This window comes from Coloeus monedula, assembly GCF_965178545.1.
Source record: "Coloeus monedula genome assembly, chromosome: 9".
Lineage (NCBI taxonomy): Eukaryota > Metazoa > Chordata > Aves > Passeriformes > Corvidae > Coloeus > Coloeus monedula.
The window spans coordinates 2064646-2074491 of NC_138789.1; positions in this window are offsets into that span (position 1 = coordinate 2064646).

A 9846-nucleotide genomic window follows, 5' to 3' on the forward strand; every position below is an offset into this window, starting at 1 on the left:
GGGAGGAGTCTGGCTAAATGAAAATATTTCTATGGCTTGCACCTTTTGAAACAGAAAAATCTATGTTAAATTATTAAAATCCACAACAAGGTGATTGTTGTAATATGTAGGGAAAACCCCAGAAAGATTAACATACACTATGAGCTAAAACTATCAAGGAGCCATAAAGAGTGCCAACAGAAAGCTTATGGGAAAGACTGTTGGGGAAGGACTTGCTCTCAGGTGGGCAAGGAAACAGTTCCTAAGCCACATGAGGAAAACCAAAGTCTCCTGGTGTTTGCTTTGTTCTTCTCCACAATGTCAGCTGTAACAGATGGTTTACAGCAGAAGAGAACAGTCCAAATCCAAAAAATGCAGTGTGGGTGGGAGGTGTGGGACAAGCAGGGGAGGCAGTGTGAGAGGGGGTCAGGAAGGCACAGGGGTGGGTGTGAGGTGTGTGAGGGGTTGTGGGGTTTTTCACTGTGTTTGTGGGGCTGTGGCCTGTTGGCTGAGAGGAAATGTAGGATCGGTTTTTAGCAGTTAAATATCTGAGATGTCCTCAATGAGAAACTTTAATATTCTATGTTTTTTTGCCTGTGGGAGTTGGATCCAGAGCTTGCTTGGCCCAGTCCATGTATGGTCCCTGGTATTGCAGTGACTGTGGGAAAGGGGCACCCCACAACGGGACATTTCTTGATCAAATATAGACATCAATAGTGGAAAACTTTCTGTGACTTGGGTTTTGGCCTCAAAGCCATCACCATGGTTTGCAGGGAGCTGCAGGGTGGCAGGGCCCTGGCTGAGCCCGGGGGTACTCGCTTTGGAGATGGTGTCAGTCCTGCCTGGCACAGGGAGCTACAGCATGTGGGGAACGAATCCCTCCCAGCCTCCTGCCCCGGGGGTCCCCCAGGGACCAGCCCTGCTGCCGCTCATGGCACTGGACGTGGTCACCTGCACATGTAAGGACGTGGGGGGTTACATGCCAAGTGTGTGGCAGGGACACAAATAGGTGTGGGGCTGGGCTTGACATGGGGACAGAAGGGGTGATGGGACTGTCTGCACGGTGTCCCTGTGGCCTCTCCTCCAGCTCCTAAGAGTGCAGGAGCTCCGATCCACCTGCTCATGGAACCAAGGGGCCGCTGGGACACTGCAGAACCAAGGACACCATTGTTAACACTCTGGGGACTCGTGGAACCAAGGGGCAGTTGTGACCCTGAGGGTCATCATAGAAACAAGGAGTCCTGTGTGAAACTGCTAAATCATGGAACCAGCCAGGGGTCCATTCTGACATTTTGGAACTAAGGAGACCATTGTGACGCTATGAAACAAAGGACGCCATTGTGACACTGCATAAACTCTTGGAACCAAGGGTCCATTGTGACATTGTGAAACCAAGAAGACCGTTTTGAAACTGCAGAACCTCATGGAACCAGGAGGACTGTGAAAAAAAGGAGACCATTGAGACACTAAATAACCTAACAAAACGAAGGATCTACTATGACACAGCAGAACCTCATGGATCAAAGGGATTTGTGATGGAACAACGGCAGCGTGGCACTACGGGACCTCATGGAACCAATGTGACACAGAGGGGCACTGTCTAACCAAGGGTCCTTTGTGGCACTGCAGAACCAAGGAATCTGTTCTTACACTGTGGAGCCACATGGAACCAAGGGTCCATTGTGAAACTACAGAACCTCATGGAACCAACGGTGTATTGTGACGCTATGGGGCCTCATGGAACCGTGAGCCCATTGTGAAATGTGGAACCAAGGAGACCACTGTTACACTACGGAACCTCATGGAACCAAGTGTCCATTGTGACACCATGGCGCTGTATGGAACCCAGGGTCTGTTGTGACACTGTAGAACCAAGGAGACAATTGTGACACTGCGGAATCTCATGGTACCATGTGTCCATTGTGACATTACGGGGCCACATGGCACCAAGGAGCCATTGTGACACTGGAGAACCAAGTGATACTGTGGAACGAAAGAGACCATTGTGACACTGCAGAACCTCATGAATCAAATGTCTATTGTGACAGACTGGAGCATCAGGGAACCCAGGGTCCATTGTGACACTCTGGAACCAAGGAGACCACTGTGATCCTGAGGAGCCTAAGGGAACCAAGGGTCCATTGTGACACAGAGAGACCTCTTGTAGGTAACTGTCCATTGTGACACTGCGGAACCAGAGTCAATTGTGACACTATGGAGCCTCACGGAACCAAGGGTCCATTGTGACACTCTGGAACCAAGGAGACCATTGTGATCCTGAGGAGCCTCACGGAACCAAGGCTCCATTGTGACACTAAGGAATCCCAGAAATCCAAGGGTCCATTGAGACTCAGAGGGGCCTATTTAACCAAGGGTCCAATGTGAAACTGTGGAACCTCATGGAACCAAGGCTCGATTGTGACACAGCGGGACCTAATGGATCCAAGGGTCCCTTGTGACACAGCAGAATGAAGGAGACCACTGTGACACTAAAGAAACTAATGAAACCAAAGGTCTATGGTGGTACTGAGGGGCCTCATAAAACCAAAGGGCCATTGTGACACAGCAGTGCCCCGTGTATCCAAGGGTCCATTGTGACTCTGCAGGGCCTCATGGATCAATGCTCCATTGTGACACAGAGGGACACCATATAACCAAGGGTCAATTGTGATTCTGGAGAACCAAGGAGTCCATTGTGAGAATTTGGAGACTCAGAGAAATGAAAGTTCCTTGTGACACTGCAGAAACAAGGAGACCATTGTGACACTAAATAACTTAATGAAACCAAGGGTCTACCATGACACAGCGGGAGCTCATGGAACCAAGGGGCCATTGTGAGACTACAGAGCCTCAGGGAACCAAGGAGACCATTGTGATCCTGAGGAGCCTAAGGGAACCAGGGTCCATTGTGACACAGAGGCCTCTCATAACTAACTGTCTGTTGTGACACTGCGGAACCACAGAGTCAATTGTGACACTGTGGAGCCTCAAGGAACCATTGTGTCACTGTGGAACCATAAGGACCATTGTGATACTGTGGGATCTCATGAAACGAAGTGTCCATTGTGACACGGTGGGGCCTCATGGAACCAAAGGCCCATTGTAACATTTTGGAGCCTCATGGAACCCAGGAGACCACTATGACACTGCAGACTCTCCTGGAACCAAGGGGTCACTGTGACACTGTGGAAACTCATGGAACTGGGGATCCCTTGTGACACAGCGTAACCAAGGGTCTACTTGTGATGCCGACGCTCCTCATGGAAGCAAGGGTTCTTTGTTAAACAGCAGAACCCCATCTACCCAAGGGTCGATTGTGACACTGTGTCATGTAACCAAGGGTCCACTGGTCCATCCAAGGCTTCACAGAACCACCCGTGACACTCATGGAATCAAGGGGCCATTGTGACTCAGAGGAGTCTCATGGAACCAAGGGGCCATTTTGACACAGATGGGCACCGTGTAACCAAGGATCCTTTGCGACACTGTTAGGCCTCATGTGACCAAGGGTCCATTGTGACACCTCAGAACCTCACGGAACCAATTGTCTCATGTGACATTGTTACAACAAAAAGAGCTCTCTGTGAATTACAGAAAGGACTTCAGGTTCAAATATTCCCCGAAATAAGATTAAAATTCAAAGTTATATGTTGATAAGAAAAAAAATCTGATATTTTCACTTTACTAACTGTAAAAACTGGAAAAAGAAGGAAAGGGAAAAGTAGAGAAAAGCTGGAAAAAGCTAAGATTACTTTAAAAGCATAGGATAGTTTACCACCTGCTGCATTTCCAGCAAGATGGGAAAGGGGTGGGGGGGGGAAGGTGAAGCAGTTTTTGCCTTTTCTTTTTCTCTGCTGCTTGAAGTGTCTTTATCTGTGTTTTCTGGTCTCGGGGCTGACAGCTTAGCTGGAATGCAGTCAGTTGCCTTCTGGAATGCAGACACAGTGCGTGGTTCCTGCAGCTCACGCGTGGCTCTGGTACATTCGTGCTTGCTCATTCCAGGAGTGCACAAGCAGGCGGTGTTTCCCCCAAGGTGGTGGCATCTTGACTCCTGGAGGCTTGTCTCAGTTTTGAGACACATTTAAGAGAAGACACTCTGCAATGAGTGGTCTCCTCTAAAGGGTTTTAACAATTCCCCTCCATCAGTGGAAAATGAATACTAACAGAGGAAAGTGAAAAGAAAACAAAACCAACAGTTTATTAACAACAGACTGCTCGCAGAACTCACCCCCCACCCCACACAGGCACAGGAACAAAGACTCAAAAATGCCCAGAGAATGGGGCAAACATTGAAGAAATACCCCTTCCTGACATGTAGGGTGAGAGAGGTGGTGCTGGCTTTTGCGCTGAGGGAAGTGGAGCTTCCATGTAGGAGTTCCAGGAGGAGGCAAAAACCTGATGGCTCTCTGGCATCGACCTCCTCTCCAGGGCAGACGAAGCATCTGGGCTGGAGCTGCTTGGTGTGCTTTCACTCCCCAGCTCAGCTTCTTGAAGCTTGAGGCTGGAATGGGCGACTCTGCTCCTGCTGGTCCTGCTCCTCCAGTCTCAGACCAGCAGCTGTTCAGTTCTCCTCAAGGCAGCTGTAAGATTGCTACTGCAGCTTCTCCATGCCAGAGAAAAGCTTTTTGCCTGGGCCAAGAAAACCAAGCTAGCCAAGCAAAACCAAGCCACACAGCACCATGGAACACCTGGGCAATGAGGCTTCAAAAATGCCCGCCAAAAAGCCCAAAGCTCCCCCCTCCCCAGCCTCACACACACCCAGTCCCAGGCCTTAAAGATAACAGCAACCATTTCTGGGCATAAAGCAGAGGATCATGGAATAGACTGTCATCATAAATCACTCCAAGACAAGGCTTCAGGTTGTTTTTGCAGCTGTAAAAAAGGCTTTAGCAGGTGGTGGTGAAAGAAAGAGGTGAGGGAGGTGTCACTGGCCAGAGTGTCTATCCCTCTTTTCCTCCTCCCTAGTTTAGCACTGGTTTTGCCTTCTTTGTTATGGACTTGTCTTGGTTTAGAGACAAGTTTAGGAGAAAACCACTCTGGAATGAGTGTTTCCTCTAATGAAAAAGGGTTCCAACAATTCCTTTCTACCAATAAGAGATTAATACTAGTGGATGAAAGTGAAAAAAATCCCATTTATTGAAAAACAGAGTGCCCACATGGCACGGCAAAACAAAAAAAAAGAATAAATGTTAGATATTGAATTGTCAGGCCTTACCCCCCCTTTCCCCCCCCCCCCCCCCCCCCCCCACTGGAACAAAAAAACCTCAAAATGCCAGGGAAAGAAAAAAAAAAAACCCTCAACAGCCACAACGTGGTGGGGAGAAAAAGAATGGCACCAGCTCCTCTCTCAGGGAAGGAAAAAAACCCCAAAGGGTTCATGCAGCAGCTTGGGCAAAACAGATGAGAACCTGGTGGATCTCTGGCGTGGGTCCCCCCTTCACAGCAGCTGAAGCTGGTGCATTTGGTGTCCTTTCTCTTGTTCACTCAGCTTTTCCGAGGTCTGGGGCCAGGAGGGAGTGGCCCCTCACCTTCCTGCCGGTCCCTGGCTGATTCGTCTCCCATCAATTGTCCTCTCTGATCTCAGACCAAAACCAAACGTCCAGTTCAGGAAAAAAGCTGCTGAAGGACTGCTGTTGCAGTTTCCAAGGCCAGGGAAAGGGAAAAAAACCAACTTCTTGCCTAAGCTAACAAAACCCAAGCTAGCTGAGCAAAAAAAGGAACCCAGTCCACATGGCAGGACAGATGCCTGGGGAGTGAGGCTTTGAATAAAGCCCACCCAAGACCCCCAAGGCTTCTCCCTGCCCTGGACCCACCTTAAAGCTACAGCAACCATTTCTGGGCATAGAGCAGATGATCAGGGAATAGAAAAGCACCCTAAGACAGCCCTGCAGAGGGACCCAAACAGGCTGGATGGATGGGCCAACACCAATGGTGTGAGGGTCAGCAAGGCCAAGTGCCAGATCCCTACACTTTGTCCACAGTAATCCCCTGTAGCTCCAGGCTGGGGCAGAGTGACTGGAAAGGCCCTGGGGGTGCTGGTGACAGAGGCTGGACAGGAGCCAGGTGGGCAAGAGGCCAGTGGCCCCTGGACTGTGCCAGCCACGGTGTGGGCACAGCCCCAGGGCAGTGACTGTCCCCTGTGCTGGCTTGAGGGGCTGGAGCATGTCCAGGGAAGGGCAATGAAACTCATGAAGGGTCTGGAGTGTAGGTCTTACAAAGAGTGGCTGAGCGAGCTGGGATTGTTTAGCCTGGAGGAGGCGCAGGGGTGACCTTAATGCTCTCCCTGGCAGCAGGGTGTGGCCAGGTGGGGGTTGGGCTCTGCTCCCAAGCAACCAGGGATAGGACAAGGGGACATAGTCTTAAACTGTGCCAGGGGAGGCTTAGGTTATTCATTAGGGAGAAATTCTTCTCAGAAAGGGTGATTAGATATTGGAATGGGCTGCCCTAGGAGGTAGTGGAGCCTTCCCCTGCCTTGCCAACACCTCTCCTGTATTGCCTTGCCTACCCCTGCATTGTCTTCACTTTCCTTTCCTGCCCCTCCCTTGCATTTCCTTGCTGAAAGTCAAGGGAGGCATAGGCAAGGCAAGGTAAGGGACATATAGGTAAGGCAAGGAAAGGATGGGGTAGGCAAAGAAATGAAGGGTCAGGCAAGGCAAGGGCAAGAAAAGGAAGGGGCAAGGCAAGGGAGGGGCAAGATACGGAAGGGACAAAGCATTAGAGGGATAAACAGGGTAAGGGAAGGCAATGCAAGGGAAGGGAAGGGCAAGGCAAGGAAAAGCCAAGCAAGGGACAGGAAAGGAAGAGGCAAAGGGGGAGCATAGAAGGGGCAAGTCAATGCAAAGAAATGGGAAAGCAGGAGAAAAGAGAGGGGCAAGGGAGGGGCAAAGCAAGAAAGGGTAAAGGGAGGGGCAGAGGAAAGGCAAAGCAAGGCAAGGGGGGGTAGGGGACAGGTAGGGCAGCAAGGAAAGGGCAGGGGGACAAGGAAATGCAAGAGATGATTAGGCAGTTCAAGGCAAGGTAAGGGAAAGGCAGGCAAGGCAATGGCAGGACAGGTAAGTGAAATCTGAGAGCAAAGACATGGAGGTGTAGGCAAGGCAAGGGAGGGACAAGCAAGGCAAAGCAATGGAACATTGGGCAGTTCACAGCCAGGTAAGGGAGGGGTAAGCAAAACAATGCAAGGCAAAGCAAGGGAAAGGGTGGGCAAGGCAAGGGAGGGATAAGGCAAAGGAGGGGCAACACACTGGAGGGGCAAGGTAAAGCAAGGCAAAACAAAGCCAGCCAAGGGAAGGGAATGGGATGGGCAAGGGAGGGCAAAGGCAAGGCAACGAAAAGGCAAGGGAGAGGCAAGGCAAGGTAAGGGAGGAGTAGGGAAGGCAAGGCAAGGGAATGGTGTGCAAGGAAAGGCAAGGGCAAGGAAAAGCAAAGCAATGCGAAAGAAAAGGCAAGGGAGAAGTGTCTTGGTTTAAAAGACAAATGCACTCCAAGGAAGGTGGGAACCCTCCTGGAATGGAAAGAAGACCCCTCCTTCCAAATTATTGTAACCTCAAAATTATGGTACGCCCAGGAAAAAATATAGGAAAAAGAGTAACAGTTCTTTACCAGAAAAAGCCCCAACATAACAAGAAGACAGTAACAGGAATGTCCCACCGGCTAAAGCCTGTTTTCCCCCTTTGGTGTAGTCATGCCTACAGCCGGCAGGGGTGCTGGCACACTTCGGGAAGCAGCGGCTGCAGTGGCTCCATCGCAGCCGGCAGGAGTGCCGGCGGCTCCGGTACGGCGGGAGCCGCAGGGATGCTCTCGCAGCCGGCACAGGGAGGGAAGGGAGGAAACTGCTCCTCCTGCACACTCACACGGGCGGCAGCTGGTCTTGGCACTGCCAACAGCAGCAGGCACAAGCTGGGGGAGGCAGCCAGGGCTCGATCACGGTGCTGAGCTACTGTGCAGAAAGAGATCTGGCCGAGACTGCGCGGCTCCAGGCAGCACACCACGCAACTGCTCTGGATCCCCAGCGAAGGGAAGGACCCACCCGCAGCCAAGTCTCGAGCCACAACTCCTGAGAAACCCCAAGCAGAAAAGCCCATTCACCGGCCAAAACTCCCCAACCCCAAAACTGCTCCACTGGAATGCCAGGGCCATCTGCCACTTCCTTTTGTGTCCTGATCACTGACTGTCCACCCAGAAAGCAACTTGCTCCCCCTTCCAGCATCTCCCTGGTAACAATGGGAAGAAATGCACTGAGAAACCTAAACCCACAAGGACCAAGTCAAAACAAGGCAAGGCAAGGGAAAGGCAAGGCAAGAAGGGATAAGGCAAAGAAGGGGCAAGGGAAGGACAGGAAGGAGCAATGCCATGGAGGGGCAAGGTAAGGTAAGGCAAGGCCAAACAAGGCAAGGGCACGCAAGAGAGGAAACGAAAGGCAAGGAGGGGAAAGGCAGGACCAAGTTAAGGCAAGACAAAGTAAAGGGAGGGGGTTGGCAAGGCAAGGGACAGGCAAAGGAAGGAAAGCAAAGGCAGGGTAATGGAGGGGGCAAGGAAGGCAAGGCAGCAGAGGGGAAAGAAGGGGCAAGGGAGAGGCAAAGAAAGGCAAGGCAAGGCAAGGCAAGAGAGGGGCAAGGCAAGGGATGGGCAGTGAAAGAAAAATGACAGCACGGCAAGGGAGGGGTAGGCAAAAAAGGGCAGTGGAGGGGAAGGTAAGGCAAGAGAGGGGTAGGTAAGGCAAAGGAGGGTAAAGGCAAAGCCAGGCAAAGAAGGGGCAGGGGAGGGGCAAGGAAAAGCAAGGGAAGGGAAAGTGGAGTAAGGCAAGGGTGGAGCATGGGAGGGACAAAGAAAGGAAAGTGAATGCAAGGCAAGGGAGGGGAAAGGGTAGGGAGGAGTAGGGAAGGCAAAGCAAGGGGTGGTATGCAAGGGATTGCAAGGGATGGCAAGGGAGTGATAGACAAGGTGAGACAAGGGAGGGCAAGGCAATGGATGGGCAAAGGAGGGAAAGCAAATGCAAAGCAAGGGATGGGCAAGGAAAAGCAAGGCAATGCAATGGAGAGAAAACACAAGAGGGGCAAGGCAAGGGAGGGGCAAGATGGAGGCAAGGAAAGGCAAGGAGGGGTAAGTCAGAGGGGCACAGTAAAGAAAGGCAAGGTGAGGGAAGGCAAGGCCAGGCAAGGGAGTGGCATAGGAAGGGCAAGTCAATATAGGCAGGAAACGGGAAAAGGGAGGGGAAAGAGAGGGGCAAGGGAGGAGCAAAGCTTGGCAAGGAGAGCAAGGGGTAATAGAGGGGCAAGGCAAAGGAGGGCTGGGGAAGAAAAGGCAAGAGAGGGGTAGATAAGGCAAGGCAAGGGAGGAGCAGGCAGGCATGGCAATTAAAGAAAGTGGTAGGCAAGAGTAGGCAACACAAGGGAGAAGTAGGAGAGGCAAGGCAAGGGATGGGAAGGGTAGGCAAGGCAAAGCTTGCTGAACCAAGACAACATAAAATGTATTTTTTTCAGGCTGGTCATCTCCAATCAGAGGTCTCTGTGCAGAGGTGCTTGGGCACAGGGACCTTGTACAAGGGCGCTTAGTTAGGATAGTTCTCACCCACACCTTGGAGAGTTTTCAGACCAAACCAGCTCACAGGGACAAAATTGCAACAAAATCCTGTAAACTCTGCTAATAAATACACATTAAGTGCCCTTGCACAGAGGGTTCATGTGCACAAACACATGCAAATGGTAACAGATGATTCTGTAAGCTGAACCAGGTGGTTACTGAATTGTAAAGATGAGTATAGTAGCAGTCTTAAGACTGCGTATGAGGAAACAAGAGTGGTAACATGGCAAAACAAACAAAAAGGCCAAAAGTAGCTTCTTTCAGTGCAACAGATTAGTAAGATAAAAG